The 17,978-nt window shown below is 46.4% G+C and overlaps 1 long non-coding RNA gene and 1 pseudogene across 2 annotated transcripts in view; both read left to right on the forward strand.

Moving 5' to 3' along the window:
* Positions 1–17,978, forward strand: part of LOC309331316 — a 460,753-nt gene that overhangs the window by 196,509 nt on the left and 246,266 nt on the right. The window lies entirely within an intron of this gene.
* Positions 16,943–17,978, forward strand: part of LOC309331830 (glyoxylate/hydroxypyruvate reductase B-like) — a 40,392-nt pseudogene continuing 39,356 nt past the window's right edge. Inside the window, exon 1 of the transcript XR_014161618.1 lies at positions 16,943–16,979. The product of XR_014161618.1 is annotated as a glyoxylate/hydroxypyruvate reductase B-like (transcript). The remainder of the gene's footprint in view (positions 16,980–17,978) is intronic.

Raw genomic sequence — 17,978 nt, forward strand, 5'->3', positions numbered from 1 at the left:
GGGAGGGGGCTACCGCCCCCTGCTAGGGGCGGTGCTCGGGCTCCCGCCCACAACCACTCCCCTCTCTTCCAGGGAGGAGAGTCTTTGTCTAACTGCGAGATCCCTGCCCCGCTCCTGCTTGCACGCAAGTAGGAGTTGGGAGGCTGCTCCAATAGGCAGCATGAAGCCTCCTTTCACAGCTTAGTTGCTGGGGTCAGGGAAGGTGGAGGCAGCCCAGAAGCTGCATCTTAGAGCCCCTGCACCACCATCTGAGCAGCTCCTGAAGCCAGCCAGAGCCAACTGCTGAGACTGCCGCTGCTGTGTTTCCTGGGGACATTAGATGAAATCCAGGGACATTCGGGGATGGAATTTGTCCGAGGACTTATTCACAAATCCAGGGACTGTCACCCAGAAAACGGGGACATCTGGTAGCCCTATTATAAGCCTATACAGCTGCATTGTAGACCCTTCTTTGTACAACTGAATTTCTTCTATGGCTAAATGATTATTGAACGGGGAAGGACTATAGTCAGTGATGGAACACCTGCTACTGGAAATCCCAGATTCAGTCCCTGGTGTCTGAATGGAGGGCTGGGGAAATGTCCTGTTTGAAAACCTAAGAGAGATGCTGCCAGTCAATATTGCTGAATGGTCTGAAGTCGCTCCCAGATGACCCATTTATGGAGCACTCATGCTGATTTGCTTGCAGGGAGGTTAGATGACATTGGCTACTATTTATTTGGCATCCATGCTTCATTGTTTGTGGGGGGTGTTAGATAGCATTTCATCAAGCAAGTGTCACCCCACACGTTCCAGTCGCTTCCTTTATCAGAAAAAGTGGACATAATGTTTGCCTACATGGTGGGGAAGACACAGGTGGCACTGTGGTCTCAAACACTGAGCCTCTTGGACTTGCCTATCTAAAGGTTGGCGGTTTGAATCCCCGCGATGGAGTGAGTTCCTGTTGCTCTGTCCCAGCTCCTGCCAAGCTAGCAGTTTGAAAACATGCCAGTGCAAGTAGATAAATAGGTACTGCTGCGGCAGGAAGGCAAACGGCATTTCTGTGTGCTCTGGCTTCCGTCACAGTGTCCCGTTGTGCCAGAAGCTGTTTAGTCCTGCTGGCCACATGACCTGGAAAGCTGTCCGTGGACAAATACTGGCTCCCTCAGCCTGAAAGTGAGATGTGTGCTGCACCCCATAGTCGCCTTTGACTGGACTTAACTGTCCAGGAGTCCTTTAACTTTTTACCTTTTACATGGTGGGTGACACCACAATACAACCCCCTCAATCTTGTGCATGGTAAAAATACACCTCCAAAATCACCTCTAATTGTGTTCTCAGCAAGCTACCTGCTGTGACCCCAGGCAATGAAAACGTTAATTAATTAACTTCCCCTCCTCTCTATTGGCACATCTTAACAGTGGCACTGATAATGACGTTGCTTATGAGATTAACTCAAAGACAAGAAATTACAACCCTCCTTGTGTTTACATGACACCCTGCCTTAAAAGCATTATTTTCTTACAAGCAATAACAAATTGAGTTGTCACATTGTTTGACTCCCGAGCTAACAGCAACCCTTTCCCCCGTAAAGTGGGTTTTCAAGTGCTTTTCATTAAATTCCTTTATGTGCAGGGTCTTTGCTTGGATGCCATAAGAGGAAAACATATCATCTAGGATTCATTGGTAGATCCTATGGCCCCATTCTTCTTTTGGAGGACTGCTGCGGGCATTCTACTGGGTAACCCCTAGCTAGCGTGAGCTGGGCTACAGCTGACAAAGCGACATTGAGTTTGCATCCCTGGAAGTGGCCTTGCCATGTGCAGATTGTACAAAATGCTTTCTGACAGATTTTCTTTCGTAGCAATCAGGGTGGGATTTGCGTCCCAGACATTTATCTTCCTAACATATAGCCCTCCACGCAGCTTCCTACTTTATCACCGCCAGGAAAAGAAAGAAAAGAAAACAAATAGTTGTTGCTGCCGAGCATTCGTCATTAATACAGGGGACTTACAATGGCGGCTTGGCTCTGTGCCCCCGATGCATTGTCTAAATTAAGGCACTGAGGAATATTGAATCACTTAATCATGGCGGAGCCTTAGTGCCTTGGTAAGCACGCTTTCCCTTCATTAGATTTAATATATTTCTCATTATACAAATCTGCCACTGCGACAATAAGTCTTGTTCATAAATCAGGATGCCCTTTTGCTTCATAGTCTCAGAGAACTTTCATCAAACAAGACATAAATGGGACCCGTAAAGGCAGGAGGTCAGAGCTGCCCTAACAGATATTAATTTCTATTCATTAAGCTTATTTTAATAGTGCATTTTAATAGCTTCTGTAAAACAATTATGAGTCCTTCCTGTCATTGCCTTATCCGTGTTTCGACCAAGTAGGGATATAAATAAAAAAAGACAGAAATTATTGCCACCATCATAGTGCTGTCATTAACCGCCACAGTCAAATGATGTCCCTGTTACACTAGCCAGGGATTTTTCAAGATGAATCATATATTTATTTTTATTTTATAAATTTATATGCCGCCATTCAAAATATACTGTCTTTCCACGTTGGTTTACAACATATAAAAACAATTTAGAACCTTATAAAACATCATACAATAAACTAATAATAATAAGACCAGAAAAACCCCCATTTCACTGCTTCTCATTATATTCCATCATAAGAATAGACCTGGATCAGACCAAAGACCCATTGAGTCCAGCATCCTGTTCTCACTGTGGCCAACCAGATGTCTTGGGGAAGTCCACAAGCAGAAGCAGAACACAACAGCACTTTCCCCACCTCTGATTCCTAGCAGCTGGTATCCAGAGGCATATTGCCTCTAACAATGAATGGAGAACATTGTCATCAGGGCTACAACCCACTGCTAGCCTTATCCTCCGTGAATTTGTCGAACCCTCTTTGAAAGCCATCCAAGTTGGTGGCCACCACAATCTCTTGTGAAGACATATTCTACCATTTAAGTACACACTGTGTGAAGGAGTGCTTCCATTTGCCTGTTATGAATCATCCAAGAATCAGTTTCTTTGGATATCTCCAAGTTCTACTATTATGAGACAGAGGAAAGAGAGAGAGAGAGAGAGAGAGAGAATGTCCTAATTAAAAATAATGGCCTCTGCCTCTTGTACACACTAAATCATTCACAAATAATTTTTTTTTTCATAGCCCACAAGGGAGGGGGGCTGATTGTATGTCTCAGGACAAGGAGACCCACAGCCATGGCATCACCACTGGAAAGGGCCTATCTCTCATGCTCATGATTTTCACCTCTTCCCGGCAGGGAGACAAACTGAATCCCTGTCACTGTTCCATCTCTGGCTCATTATGGGCACAGGTGGTCCTTTAAGTAACATGGCCCCAAGTCATTAGGTCACATACTTTTCTTACAATGGTGCTGATATTTTGCAGGATGGTTCCAAGAAAAATAAATTCCATGTGGGCTCCTCAATTGTTATTATTATTTGCAGTGATTCCAATTGCACCAAAAGACTTTGAATTTGAGTTGAGAAATTAGGAGTGCAAGAAGCTGCCTAACCCAAACAGGCAATAAAATTATTACAGTTGCAATATTCCATACTAATTAATGATGAAATAGCATGGAAAATTAAAAAGTCAAAACAATTTCTTTTAAAAATGCTAATAAATCAGGGAAGCTTTTGGCATGGAAATTGAGAAAAAGTGAACAAAAATTATATAAATAGGATAAAACAAAGGAAATAAGGGAAGGCTTCATAAAATATTATACAGATCTTTACAGAAAAGGAGCAGAAAAGAAGACATTGATAGAAGAATATCTAAAAAAGAGTAATATCCCAAAAATCACAATGGAACAAGTAAGGATTTTAAACCAAGAAATAACTATGCAGGAAGTGACAGAAGCAATAAACCAAGCAAAGGCAGGGAAATCACTGGGGCCAAATAGAATAATGGCTAAATATTACAAAAAAATGAGTGAACAGCTTGTAAACCCATTAAAGGACACTATGGACGAAATTTTAAAAACAGGCGAAGTCCCAGAAACATGAAAAGAGGCCTATATAACTTTAATACCGAAACAGGATTCAGATATAACATTGGTTAAAAACTATAGGCCTATATCATTATTAAATAATGATTACAAATTATTTGCATTTGTGTTGGCAATTAGATTGAAAAATGTTTTAAAAGATTATATTATCAGGATCAAGCTGGATTCCTTCCAGGAAGGCAAAATAAGGATAATATTAGAAATGTATTGCATATTATTGAATACCTGGAAGTTAGAAATGAGAAGAAGGCAGCGTTGATGTTTATAGATGTAGAGAAAGCATTTGATAATGTTTCTTGGGACTTTCAGACAATAACATTTTCAGATATATATCAATAATAGCAGGGACTTCATGCTTCAAAGAATGGCAAAAAGAAATTTCAAGATTTGTCTGGAATGGGAAAAATTCAAGGATAAAAATAAGATACTTACAGATGTGAAGGACAGAGGCGGCTACTCACTTCCAGATTTAAAATTGTATTAGGAAGCTGCAACCCTAATATGGATCCGAGATTGGATCACACTCGATAGAGAAGAAATAACAGACTTGGAAGGACATGACAATAGGTTTGGATGGCATGCTTATCTATGGTATGGAAAAACAAAAATTCATAAAGGATTCCACAATCATATAACAAGAAAAGCATTGTTTAAGTTATGGGACAAATATAAAGAATTATTAGAACCCAAAACACCTTGGTGGTTATCACCTATTGAGGCACTATCACTAAAAACATTGGAGGAAAAGGGAGACATATAGAGATTTGCTAGTAGACAGGAAGGGAAATTGGAATTGAAAGAATATGAGAAAATAAAAGTTGGTTGCACCACAGGCAGCTAAAGGATATTCTTAAAGAGGATAACAAGAAAGGTTTTTCATACACGGTTTCTAAATTCCAAGAGGAAGTAATAGAAGTGTTATGTACTGAGTTGAATAGGATCCAAACTGCAGCAGTCTGATTGGTCCTAGAACAATAGGCTCCAAAGGGCAGCAGTCTGATTGGTCCTAGAACAATAGGATTCAGAATGCAGCAGTCTGATTGGTCCTAGAACAATGCAGCAGTATGATTGGTTAGCAGGAACCACCCAATCATGCTCCAGATAGAAGTGAATCCACAACCTGATTGGCCTACAGTAGAATCCTGGAATTAGCCAATCATGTGCAGCCCATTGTGTAAATAATGTATATAAAGCAGATACTTTGAGGGGACATTCATTCATTCCTCCTCACCACTATGAGCTGAATAAAGAGCATGAAATCACTTTGCGACTCCGAGTATATTTCACTGGCGACGAAGGTGGGATCCCGCTGAGCTGACTGCCACACACAGCACCGCAGCACCGCCACCTGCCGCACCGCTGCCTCGCACCGTGTATCCAGGCTTCAGCTCCGGGACACAAGGAACTCAGAATGGCAACTGACAGCAGCTTCTCGCCATTCAACCCAGCATCTGGAGACTGGGAAGCGTACGCCTCCCGTTTCACCTTCCTCCTAGAAGCCAAAGGGGTCACCGATGAAGAAGACGCCAAGAAGAGGGCAATATTCTTCAGCGTCTGCGGAGAGGAGACATTTGAAATCGCCCGGGCTCTCCTTGCGCCTGAAGACGTCGCTACTGTTCCATACAAAACAATAATGGAACAGCTGAAGGGGCACTTTTCGCCACAGCCCTCAGTGGTGGCTCGTCGAAATGCCTTCTACGCAAAGCGGCAAGCCCCTGGGGAAACCATAACTGGGTTTGTGACCTCTCTCCGCCAAGCTGCCCGGTTCTGCAACTTCTCAGAGCTGGAGAACATGCTTCGTGACCGCCTCGTCGGTGGCCTGAAGGATGAGAAGCTGCAACGACGCCTCTACGCTAAGAAGAACCTAACGTTCCAGGTCGCTCTGGAGGAGGCCCTGGCAACGGAAGCTGCTGAGAGGTCGACGCAAGAGGCACGGCTGAGCCAGCCGTCCCAACCGAGGGTCCACCACGAAGACCTCACCAACGACTCGGGATCCGACAGGGAGGAGGTGCACCGAGTACAGCAGCGCACTCAAGCAGCCCACATACCACAGCTGCCTCGACGAGAAGGAGGGAACTGCGCAAGCTGTGGAGAAAGTCACGAGAGGAGGACCTGCCGTTTCCGCAACGCAGAGTGCAGGCAGTGCAGAAAATTGGGACACATCGCCCGGGTGTGTCGGGCTCGGCCCACCCGAAGCCAGGCATCAGATGACCAATCCAAGAGCCCCAGGTCCCGGGGCCCAACGCACCAAGGCAACTCGACGGAGCTCACAGACTTCCAGGTATACCAGTTGCCCCACCCCAACGTAGAGAAAATTTATGTAGAGGTACAGATAGAGGGGGCCCCATGCCGCATGGAGCTTGACACGGGTTCAACTCTATCCATAATCTCGGCAAGGACCTTAAGGAAACTGTGTCCTACTGGGGGTCCCAAACTCAGGCCGGCCCCATTCACCCTCCGGGACTTCCAGAAACGTAAGGTCCCCACAATGGGGGTGGGGACCTTCAGGGTGCAATACCGAGGGCGGACGCGGCAACTGGACTTGCTTGTGGTCAAGGGCCCCTACATTAGCTTACTGGGGTTGGCATGGTTTGGACCACTGGGACTAGCCATCACCGGGGTGAACCACATGAGCTTACAAGTGGACGTGGACGCCATATGCAAGGAGTTTCCGGGGGTTTTCGATGGGAAATTGGGACAGTATACGGGCCCCCCCATTGCTCTACAGCTTGACCCCGCAGTACGACCAGTCAGGCTCAAGGCCCGCCGGGTCCCATTCGCCCTGAAACCCCGTATAGACGAGGAATTGGACCGACTCGTGGAGCAAGGAGTGCTGGAGCCGGTGCCTAATGCCCCCTGGGAAACCCCAATCGTCACACCCGTCAAGCCTAATGGTTCAGTCCGCATCTGCGCAGACTACAAATGTACCATAAACAAGGCCCTCATGGCCCATGCATACCCAGTGCCAGTGGTCAGCCATGTCCTTGCCACCCTGGCTGGGTCGAAAATTTTTGGCAAGCTGGACTTGGCCCAAGCATATCAACAGCTGCCAGTAGATGAGGCCACAGCAGAGGCACAGACGATTGTGACGCACAGAGGAGCGTTCAGGGTAAAGCGGCTGCAATTCGGGGTCAGCGTGGCACCAGGCATATTCCAGAATCTAATGGACTCTCTCCTTAAAGGGATTCCTGGTGTCACCCCCTTCTTTGATGATGTGTTGATTGCCGGGCCCACACCAGAGGAGTTTGAGGACCGCCTCCGCACTGTTCTGCACCGTTTCCAGATGGCGGGTCTCAAGGTGAAGCGGGAAAAATGTCTACTAGGAGTGCCTCAAGTGGACTTTCTGGGATTTATGGTGGATGCAGAAGGGGTTCACCCGACTGGGGACAAGGTACGGGCCATTTGTGATGCCCCAGCGCCCAAGAACAAGACTGAACTTCAGGCCTTCTTGGGATTATTGAACTTTTACCATTCCTTCCTTCCCCACAAGGCGGCGGTAGCGGAGCCCCTACACAGACTCCTGGACAAGCGGGCCCCTTGGGTGTGGGGCCAGCGCCAGGAGGCCGCATTCCAGGCAGTCAAGGACTTGCTTGTCTCAAACTCGGTCTTGGCACACTTCGACGAGAGGCTGCCGGTGGTGCTAGCATGCGACGCCTCGCCCTATGGCATCGGCGCTGTCCTGGGACACCAACTCCCGGATGGAAGAGAGGTACCGGTAGCATACTTTTCCCAGACACTCAACGAAACCGAGCGGAACTACTCGCAAATCGACAAGGAGGGTCTGGCAATCGTGAAGGGAGTAAAAAAATTCCATGATTTCTTGTACGGGCGGCCCTTCACCGTGGTGACTGACCACAAGCCGTTGCTTGGCTTGTTTGCCCCCGAAAAGCAGACCCCCCAAGTGCTGTCTCCTCGCGTCCTCAGGTGGTCAATTTTCCTTGCCAGCTACCAGTATGCACTGATTCACCGCCCTGGAAAGGCGATGGGCCATGCAGACGCCCTCAGCAGGCTACCACTACCGGAAACAGGCCCCGACCCAGCACCTGCACAAGAGGTTATGAGCCTGGAGCTGCTTCCTGACCGCCCCATTCAGGCACAAGAAGTTGCACACCATTCCAAGAAAGATAGGGTCATCTCCCGGGTCCTGGACTGGGTGTGGAGGGGATGGCCCAGCCGCAGCCCCGGGCCAGAATTCGCCGGCTACACAACCCGCAAACATGAACTGTCAGCCCACAAGGGGTGCCTGTTATGGGGAAGCAGGGTTGTTGTTCCCCAGCCCCTCCGCAAAAGGGTCCTCACAGCCCTACACGAGACACACCCAGGGGTAGTAAGAATGAAGGCCCTTGCCAGGAGTTATGTGTGGTGGCCGGGGATCGACGGAGAGATAGAGGCCTGGGTCAAACACTGCCAGGCCTGCCAGGAATCCCGCCCAGATCCCCCAAGGGCCCCAGTCCAGTCCTGGGAGTCCGCCCGAGCACCATGGTCACGCCTGCATGTGGACTTCGCTGGCCCCTTTCAGGGGAAAACATTCTTCATAGTGGTGGACTCCTACACCAAATGGCTGGAAGTCGCACTGGTACCGTCCACTTCTACGTCCGCAGCCATCCGGGTACTACGCAGGCTGTTTGCAACCCACGGGCTCCCTGACACTCTCGTCTCAGACAACGGGACTGCATTTACATCAGGAGAATTTCAAACCTTCACAGTGCAGAACGCCATCCGCCACATCCGTTCGGCGCCATTCCACCCTGCCACCAATGGCCAAGCAGAACGCATGGTGCGGACCACCAAGGACACCCTTCGCCGCATGACGCAAGGGGATTGGGAGTACCGCCTTGCCACATTCCTTCTAGCACAGCACAGCACCCCCAGCTCAACGACTGGCCGGAGCCCCGCTGAACTACTAATGGGTCGGCGCCTTGCAATCAGATTGGACCGCCTTCACCCCGATAGAGCTCAGGATGAGGTAGTGGTGGGGGAAGGCAGGAACCCCCGGACCTTCGAGGCCCAGGACCCAGTGTACGCAAAGAATTTTGGGGCAGGCCCTGCATGGGTACCTGCCACAGTCACCAGGGTCACGGGCCCCGTGTCGTACGAGGTGCTAACAGATGGGGGGCAATGCTGGCGCCGCCACTGCGACCAGATACGGCGACGATTCCCGGGAGAAAACCAGGAGGAGGAGGACAGGTCAGAGGAGTCCCAAGGGAACAGTGGGGCAGTGAGGCCCATAGAGCAGCAGGGGCAAGCAGGAGAGGCAGAATCAGTAAATACAGAGAGGACCCGCGAGGCCGAAAGGACACCGGAACCAGAACCACGACTGAGCGAGCCGGTTGCGCCAGACCAAACAGCCCCATCCTTGGAACACGAGCCAGAACCTGAACCCCGGACCAGGGAACACCCCAGGCCGCAACGCACACGTAGGCCACCGGCGTACCTTGAGGACTATGAATGCGACCTTCCGGGCAGGACTGGAACTTAGAGGGGAGGGGTGTTATGTACTGAGTTGAATAGGATCCAAACTGCAGCAGTCTGATTGGTCCTAGAACAATAGGCTCCAAAAGGCAGCAGTCTGATTGGTCCTAGAACAATAGGATTCAGAATGCAGCAGTCTGATTGGTCCTAGAACAATGCAGCAGTATGATTGGTTAGCAGGAACCACCCAATCATGCTCCAGATAGAAGTGAATCCACAACCTGATTGGCCTACAGTAGAATCCTGGAATTAGCCAATCATGTGCAGCCCATTGTGTAAATAATGTATATAAAGCAGATACTTTGAGGGGACATTCATTCATTCCTCCTCACCACTATGAGCTGAATAAAGAGCATGAAATCACTTTGCGACTCCGAGTATATTTCAAGAAGAGAACTCAAAATTATTAAAGAAAATGTATAACATCCTTTTGGAATGGTAAATGAAAGATGAGGAACTGAAATCAGTAATGATCAAATGGGTACAAGACATAGGCCACAATATACAATTTGAAGATTGGATAAAACTTTGGAAAGTAAATTTGAAATTTACGGATTGTATACTGCTAAAGGAAAATTACATGAAGATGATGTATAGATGGTATATCTCACCGGTGAAATTGGCCAATATATATAAAAATGAACAGAGGGAATGTTGGAGGTGTAAAGACGTTGAAGGGACTTTCTATCATATGTGGTGGGATTGCAAAAATGTTAAGGTATGTTGGGAAATGATTTACAATGAATTAAAAAACACACGTTCGAAATAACATTTGTTAAACAACCAGAAGTTTTCCTGTTGGTTATTGTTGGGCAAGACCTGCCAAAAGAGAAAAAGGACATAATTTATGTATGTGGCAGTGGCAAAAATACTGCTAGCACAGAACTGGAAGACTGGAGAATTCCAACAAAGGAACAATGGCAAGAAAAACTGTTGAGCTATGCGGAGTTGGCAAAGCTGACAGACAGACTTAGGGAAAAGGACAATAGGGATTTCGAAAAAGAGTGTGAACCTTTTATATTATACTTGCAGAAACAAAGAAAGAACATCGACCTGATGGTGGGTTTTAAATAAACACAACTTTTTGGATAGGGAATAGATATTGTAATAGAAAGGAAAATATGATATTGGTAGAAAACAGCAAAATATACTAATGAGGGTAATAAATCAGAAATGGAAGTTGAAGGAAGTCCAAAAGGGGAGAGGGAGAGATTTTGTATGTGAGCTGTATGTTATAAGTACTTTTGTAATGAAAGAAAAGAAAACTGATAAAAATGTAATAAAAAAAGAAGCTGCCTAACAACTCAAGCCACTGGTCCATCTAATTCTGTATTTTGTACACACACCAATGGTTTTCAAATCTTGCCGTTTGCGTGTGTAGGTCCCCAGGCCACCCCTCAAAGAACTTCACACATAACACATAATTTTTGTTTTGGTTTTTGGGCACTATTTTGGCCACAACTTTATTAAAATACAAAATCAGTGAGTGGTTGTTTAGACATTGGTTATGACTATCTGTCCCCCCTCCTGGGACAGAACTGACATCCCGAGGTCCGATCGGTAGCCAGTAGAAGGGAAAGTCAAACTTGGGGGTCATTTGAGCTAAGCGTCGGACCCACGCCGCTCACCCCAGCAGCTCCCCGAAAGCTTGCCGGCCCTGGTCCCATGACAGGGATTCCCATGACAGGGATTGGGCGGCCCTGGTCCCATGACAGGGATTGGACGAAATCGTGGCAAGCCCCAGGATTCCTTTAACGGAATTCCCTTCAGCGCAATTGGAGGGGCAGGCACAGCCTATCCTGACCCCTCCACCACCAGCATATTATAACCAATGCCTAACCGCAACCTTACAAGTTGTGAAGTTGTGACGAATTGCTGAGTAGTAGGCAAAAACCAAATGGCACAGCCAATCACCAAATGGCAAAATTCCTACTAGGCCCCTGCTCCAAAGCAGATGACCCCATGACAGGCAAAGCAAGGTCAACTGGAAAAAAGGGCGGGCGGGCGGGTGATCCGATGCACTCTGCAAAGAGAAAGAGAAACCAGAGTGCACAATATTTAAAGACTATGGTCCCACCCACCCAATTTGCAACATACAATTTGCCCCAGCAACCCAGTTACCCAATCATAGTGCCAGGCAACAACTATTAACCTGCCTGGCAACAAGAGGCCTGGCCTGGCGGCCCACACCGCAACATGTGCTCTCATTTATTGGAGAACACGCTTTGGCAGAAGGTTAAAAAAATTCTGCGGATCTCCACGCACCACTTTCTCTTCTCAGGGCCAACATCATTACATGGGAAGCTTTTATGGGGGAAATTAACATTTACTTATTCATTCATCCAATTACTCTCCCACCATCAATATATGATTCCAGAGAATGCTACAACCATTGCAAAACTACAATGAATACACTGTTTTGCTGTTTATTGATTATATGTTTTGCTGCTATTTTACTGAATACTCCTTCCAGCAACCCCTGCAGCCAAGCCGGTGCCAAACCTTTGTGCTTTCTTTTGGTCCACATCAGTGAGGCCAAGAGGGGTGGAATCTTGTAGTCTGGGCAGCCCAGGACCTCCATAGACAAAGCCCAGGCTTGTGCCCTGGAGAGGTCACTTCAGTGATGCTAACACAGCAAAAACAACATGGGAAGTAGCAGTTACGAGTCACTGATCACCGCAGCTACAGCAGGCGCTGCGATTCCCCAGTGGTTTGACTTCACCTTTGGAGGCGCACTACATTCTCTCTCAAGGCAGATGGATGCCAGCAACAAAATCGAGTCCATTCTATGAGTTACTGCACTGTTTTTTATTATAATGTAGTGTTCCTTTTTCCTGATTTTGCAAATCCATTAGAGACTCCTTATGTAGCAAGTGACCAATAAATTGCACAATGGTGATGATTATGATACCTTTGTGAAGATTCCTGGGTAAATGGATGCACCTTGAGCTAGTACTGAAAAATCAACTTGCACACCAGGCGCAGCTCAGAAGGAAGGGCATTCAGCGATCAAGAGACCACCACTGGAAGTTCCTGTTCTGTGTCCTAAGACTATGCGCCCCACTCAGCAATGGGACCATGTGCTGCCTGCCAGTATTTTCATCCCTCCCATTGCAAAGATACCAGATCATGTTTGTTTTACTTTCTGTCTGTGAGAAAGGAGGGGGCGGAACTACTCTTCCAGACTTCTGTCCCTAGCACTGTGCCTGTTTTTCTTTGATCTGTCTAGAGACAAGATGACAGTATGAGAGAGCTGTATCTCTCATACATGTTTGTTATGTTCTTTTATTTGTTTAATCAGTAGAAATAAATTAGGTGTGCAGCAAAACCTCCACAGACTTGTTTCCGTTACTCTGCTGCTTTTGAGGTGCTCACAATAGGACCTATTCCTTGGAAATGCTGCTCTGATGTTCCTGAGTTCCTGTGATCGGAAGGTCAGAGTAGGTGCTCCCAACACCCAGCCCATGAAGGCGCTGAAGATGTAGGCCGTATATGGGTGTACGCTCGTCCTGCTCAGATCTTAAAACACACAACATCAGTGTCATATGATTAAAACCATGGCCCTATGGCAGGGCCTTGTTCATCTGTTCAGTTTGTTTTAAGTACCATAACTGAACTAAGCTCACAGTGCTTCTACACAAAAATCCACTCCCGAGTACCCTCCAGGGTTTTTTGTTTTGTTCCTGTTTAATGATTAGAAATCAGAAGCCCTTGGTGATTTACTTCGAATCACCTAGAAATTACGGATCCTGTCCATCTCTGACCCTACACTTTCTAGCTGGCAGAGGTTCTGCAGGTTTGCAGTCAGAACCAGTACCAGAGTGTACTCAAGGCTGTGCAGTACCGGCACCTCTTTCTGTTGTTGTTAAAATGTGACACTTACTGCAACAATGTCATGGTGAGTACCGACACCTCTTTTTCTAGAAGGAAAGCACCGGTCAGAACCCTTTCCCAAATCTGCCAAGAGATGCTAAGGTTTGGGCCTAGGATTGAATCTTGTGCAGCCTTAAGAGTTCAAATCTCCCCTTCTCTCCAGTGTTCAAAACCTTAACCTCTTCCAATGCGGTTATGATGCCATTGCTGAGAGCACAGTCAATCACTGCTTCTTTCTCCTTGAGGAAACTCAGTGACATCACAGTTAGCTCAAATTCCTTTTAAAAAATCTCATTTTGGGGTGCCCCTGCTTTGCTGCTGCCTCAAGCACGTGCTCAGTCTGCCTCTTGAGTAACCCAGCACTGATGCAGGGCTTCCAAGTTGAGCTTTGACCTCATTGCACTGACTGTTGCTAATGCTGAGACTGACGCTTTGTCTCTTTGCAGTCGCCTGGGAGAGTCATCCCATCATCTTGAATAAGGTGACGAAAGCCAGACACAATTCTCCACTTGGACTGTACTGAATAGTGAGTGAGACGTAATGACCACTTCCTATTCCTGGGAACATAATTGCTTTGATTTCAGCTTATCCCGTGGCCAATGGTTTGACATGCTTCTAAATCTCCCTTTTGCCGCATCATGTTGTGAGCTGCACCCGTGTCTCTTTTCCTTTCCTTCATTTTCTCCTAAAGGATGCACATCACCTTATTTATCTCAACTTTTCTTGGCGATGCGCAGGCAAAGATCTCAGCTGCCTGCTTGTTCACGAGTCATTTATCTTTAGATTTGCTGCCCAGATCCATTCCTTCTCTCCTTCTCTCGCTCCCCCTCTCTCAGCACAGAACATGCTGGCTCCCCAAGAGGGCTGCACACGAAAACTTGCCCAGCGTTAGTAATAAGCTTGACAAATCACTCTGTCTCTCTGACCTGCTTCTCTTGTGCTATATTGTTAGCCAATTAAGATGTAAGGGCCTGGAAAAGCTCACTCCTTGGCAGTTCGTAGGTGAACACTCTTGTTCAGAAAGTCTCTCCAGGGGCCTCTGGAAACGTTAATGTATGGCCCTGCAATGCATTTTCTCATTCTGCTCCTCCCTATACCCCACATTCGGAACAAAAGGATTGCCTGGCAATATTTTCACTTATTTGTGTGAACCTTAACGTTGCCCTCTGAGCAGTGGTGAATGGGGCTCATTGTGATTTCCTTGCGTGGAAGGCAAGGAGCCCAAACATTAGGTGCAGCCAGAGTCAATGACAGGCAAACTAATTCTAGTTTTGTCCTCATTACCCTTTCTGCAAGTTCAGTGCTGGAACTAAGGACGACGAGGAGGAGGAAGCTGAGAGGCTGTGCCACCTCTTGGACTGGTTGTAAGTAGGAAGGCCGACAGGGAGCTGGTGGTTGGCTGAGGGCAGACTGAGAATGGTGGGGCAGACCCCATTTGCTCGTACGCACTGGTCTCTGCAGCCTCCAAGTCACAAGAGAGGAAGGACTTCATCCACAATAAATAGATGTTTCCAGGTTGTGGAGGCCAGGCCTTTGTGCACAGAAATGAGAGATAACGGTGAAGAAATCCAATAATTTAATAATATTATTATTAATAATAATCTACATTTGTTTTTAGACCAGCCATTGAAGTGCAAAGTAACCCTTTCCCAAGCACGTCAGGGCACCAATAAAAAGTGGCCCTTCTAAGGATGTAAGAAGGTATGGATTTCCATTCTAATTCATGTTTTCTGTTCCCATTCTGCTGCGGTTCAGCTTCTGTCCTAGGCAGGGATTTCTTTCAGCCAGAATTCACTGGAACTCAGTTTTGGCACCTCTCAGGTAGACACTATTGCCATTGTTAGAGAACAAGGAAGGTGTTTATGGTGAGTTCTGGCACCTCTTTTTTCTAGAAAAATAGCACTTGCCCTAGGGATGTTGGAGAAGAGGGATTTATGAAGCATTTATCATTAAACCACTCTGGGAATTGTAGGTCTGTGAGGAGAAGAAGGCTTTTCCAAGAACCCTCAGAACCCCAAACAAACGGCAGTTTGATATTTTGCCATAGTAGTTTGCGAGTGTGTGTGTGTGCGCGCGTGCATAGAGGCTCAGGGAAGTTGCTTCTTGTTTTTAATAAAAAATAATGCTTTCCACCCACATCACAAATTGTTTCTCAAAGCTGCAATTTGCTTTGGGATGGAAGCTGTCATTTCTACCAATGATAGTTTGCCTCCTGGGGCAAATTGCAGCTTTGGTGTGTGAGCATGAATTGAAGCACTGAGTGAAAGGGTTAATGCCCCCCCATGTGCTGCTGTTCCAATCCAGATAAGATCTCTCTTGCAATTTTTATTTTAAAAGCCCATGTATAAACAATGGCAACCTAAGCCTTAATGACACCTCTTCTGTTCCATCTATGAAACTGCAGACTGAAGCTTTTCCAAGAACATCTGAAGAACAGATCCAAGGAAACTGAAAACTTTATGTGATTTTTTTTTTCATTGGGCCTAATGAAGATATTACTGTACTGCTGCTTTTGGAGCCTCCACCCCCTTAATGGGCAGACATTACATGCATTTCTTTTATTTTTTTAAAAATTGCATTCAGCTAATCACTTCCTTTCAAGACCAACGACCAATTTTTGCTTCTCTTGATATCACTTTTAGTGTTCTGCTTCTCTGACCCCCTTTTAAAAATAAAAAAATAAAAAATAAATGTAGCCTTTGGGGAGGATCATTCAAATCCTCCCCCCAATAAACTGTAATCTGTTTACTTTCACGAGGGCTATAATTTAAGCTGTAGCCTCAGCAGAAATCCATTCAGTGCCAACTCTTTCATAAAGTGTCATTTAGGCTGAAGATACAATCTCCCTCCCTGGCTTCCATTCTCGCGCAATAGCATGTTTGTGGAATAATCATCATGGCTTCGCTCAAACCGCCAAGGCTTTATTTAGATTCTCTCCCTACCCCCCCCCCCATATTTCTCTCTGCAACATACAAATGCTGCCACAGTAAACAAGTGCTCTTTTTGGAAACCTTTTACTGGTATGTAATTTTCTTTCAAAATGTCATAATAAAGCATTGCTCTTTGTTGCTAAGGAAAAAATATGCAGCCTATATTATTATTTTTTTAATAGGAAAAAGCCAGGAAATTCAACTAAATAGAACATCAGATGCAATTGGGGGAGCATGCAGGCATGAATGGTTGGTGGCACTGCAAATGACAAATACTTGGTGGGCTCGATTCCTTCTTCTAAGAGTCTCCAATCCATTCGCTTTTTGCTTTGCTGTTGAAAACATCCACATGAAAGTTGTATTCCTGCTGCTTAACTCTCACTGGGTGAGCAGGATTGCTACTGTGCAGAGCTATTTGAAGGATGTGAGCTCAGAAGTGAAACACTTTTTTGCACGGCCATGCACATAGTGGCTCGTCTCAGAGAAACCATTTGTTCCACCAAGGGACAGAGGTTAATTTTGGATTTGAACACAGCACAATGGAATGAAAGCTATTTTTAAAAAATTAAATAGCTAATATAAAGCTACAGAACATTACATTTATGCCCACATCCCTCCTGTTTGTCAGAAAACCTCATGATCTACAATGGATGCACTTCTGAAGCTGGGGCTGGTAGGTACACAACATTTTCTATATCTATTCTTTGTGTTATTATTTGGGTTATACTTCAGAGATCTTTACAATGGCTATACATTTTTGCAAGGGTGAAGGACTACCTAGGGCCTGGCATGCAGCCAACACAGATAACTCTTAAATCCATCCATATAATCTGTAGCAGATTGTGATACCCTGCTAAGGGCTTATCTTGAAGATTAAAATTCCCAAGCTGCACCATCTCAGCCTGCAACTAACTTTTAGAAAATAATATTGTATGTAATAACAATACAATATAGAAAAGCAGAATTAAAGGCCCCATGACCCACAGGATCTCTAGGCATGAGAGGAACATTGCTGTATGCCACCTAGGTAAAGGTAAAGGGACCCCTGACCATTAGGTCCAGTCGTGACCGACTCTGGGGTTGCGGCACTCATCTTGCTTTATTGGCCAAGGGAGCCGGCGTACAGCTTCTGGGTCTTGTGGCCAGCATGACTAAGCCGCTTCTGGTGAACCAGAGCAGCGCACGGAAACGCCGTTTACCTTCCCGCCAGAGCGGTACCTATTTATCTACTTGCACTTTGATGTGCTTTCAAACTGCTAGGTTGGCAGGAGCAGGGACCGAGCAATGGGAGCTCACCCTGTCGCGGGCATTCAAACCGCCGACCTTCTGATCGGCAAGTCATCAGCGCCATCCGCGTCCTCGTATGCCACCTAAAATTCCTCAAAATTGGAATGATCTTCTACTCATGCATTCTCTAGTGGTTGCTCAATACATTTTGCTGCCTAGTGAAGAGCTCAAATGGCAGTCCCTCTGTTTGAACTTTTAAAAGCCTTTCTGCATTATGCTGAGAAATCAGTTCCTGCTTCTACCAGCCCTCTTTTAATGGTGCCTTCTGAATCAGAATGCTTCATTCTGTTGATTGGCAAGGCAGGCTCTGATGTTGGCATGCTGTTCTCTGGCCATGCCTCTGATGCCCATGAGTAGGTCCTTGGCCATCCCAGCTCTGGTCTTC

Source organism: Podarcis erhardii (assembly GCF_964252035.2).
Source record: "Podarcis erhardii genome assembly, chromosome: 16".
Taxonomy (NCBI): Eukaryota; Metazoa; Chordata; class Lepidosauria; order Squamata; family Lacertidae; genus Podarcis; species Podarcis erhardii.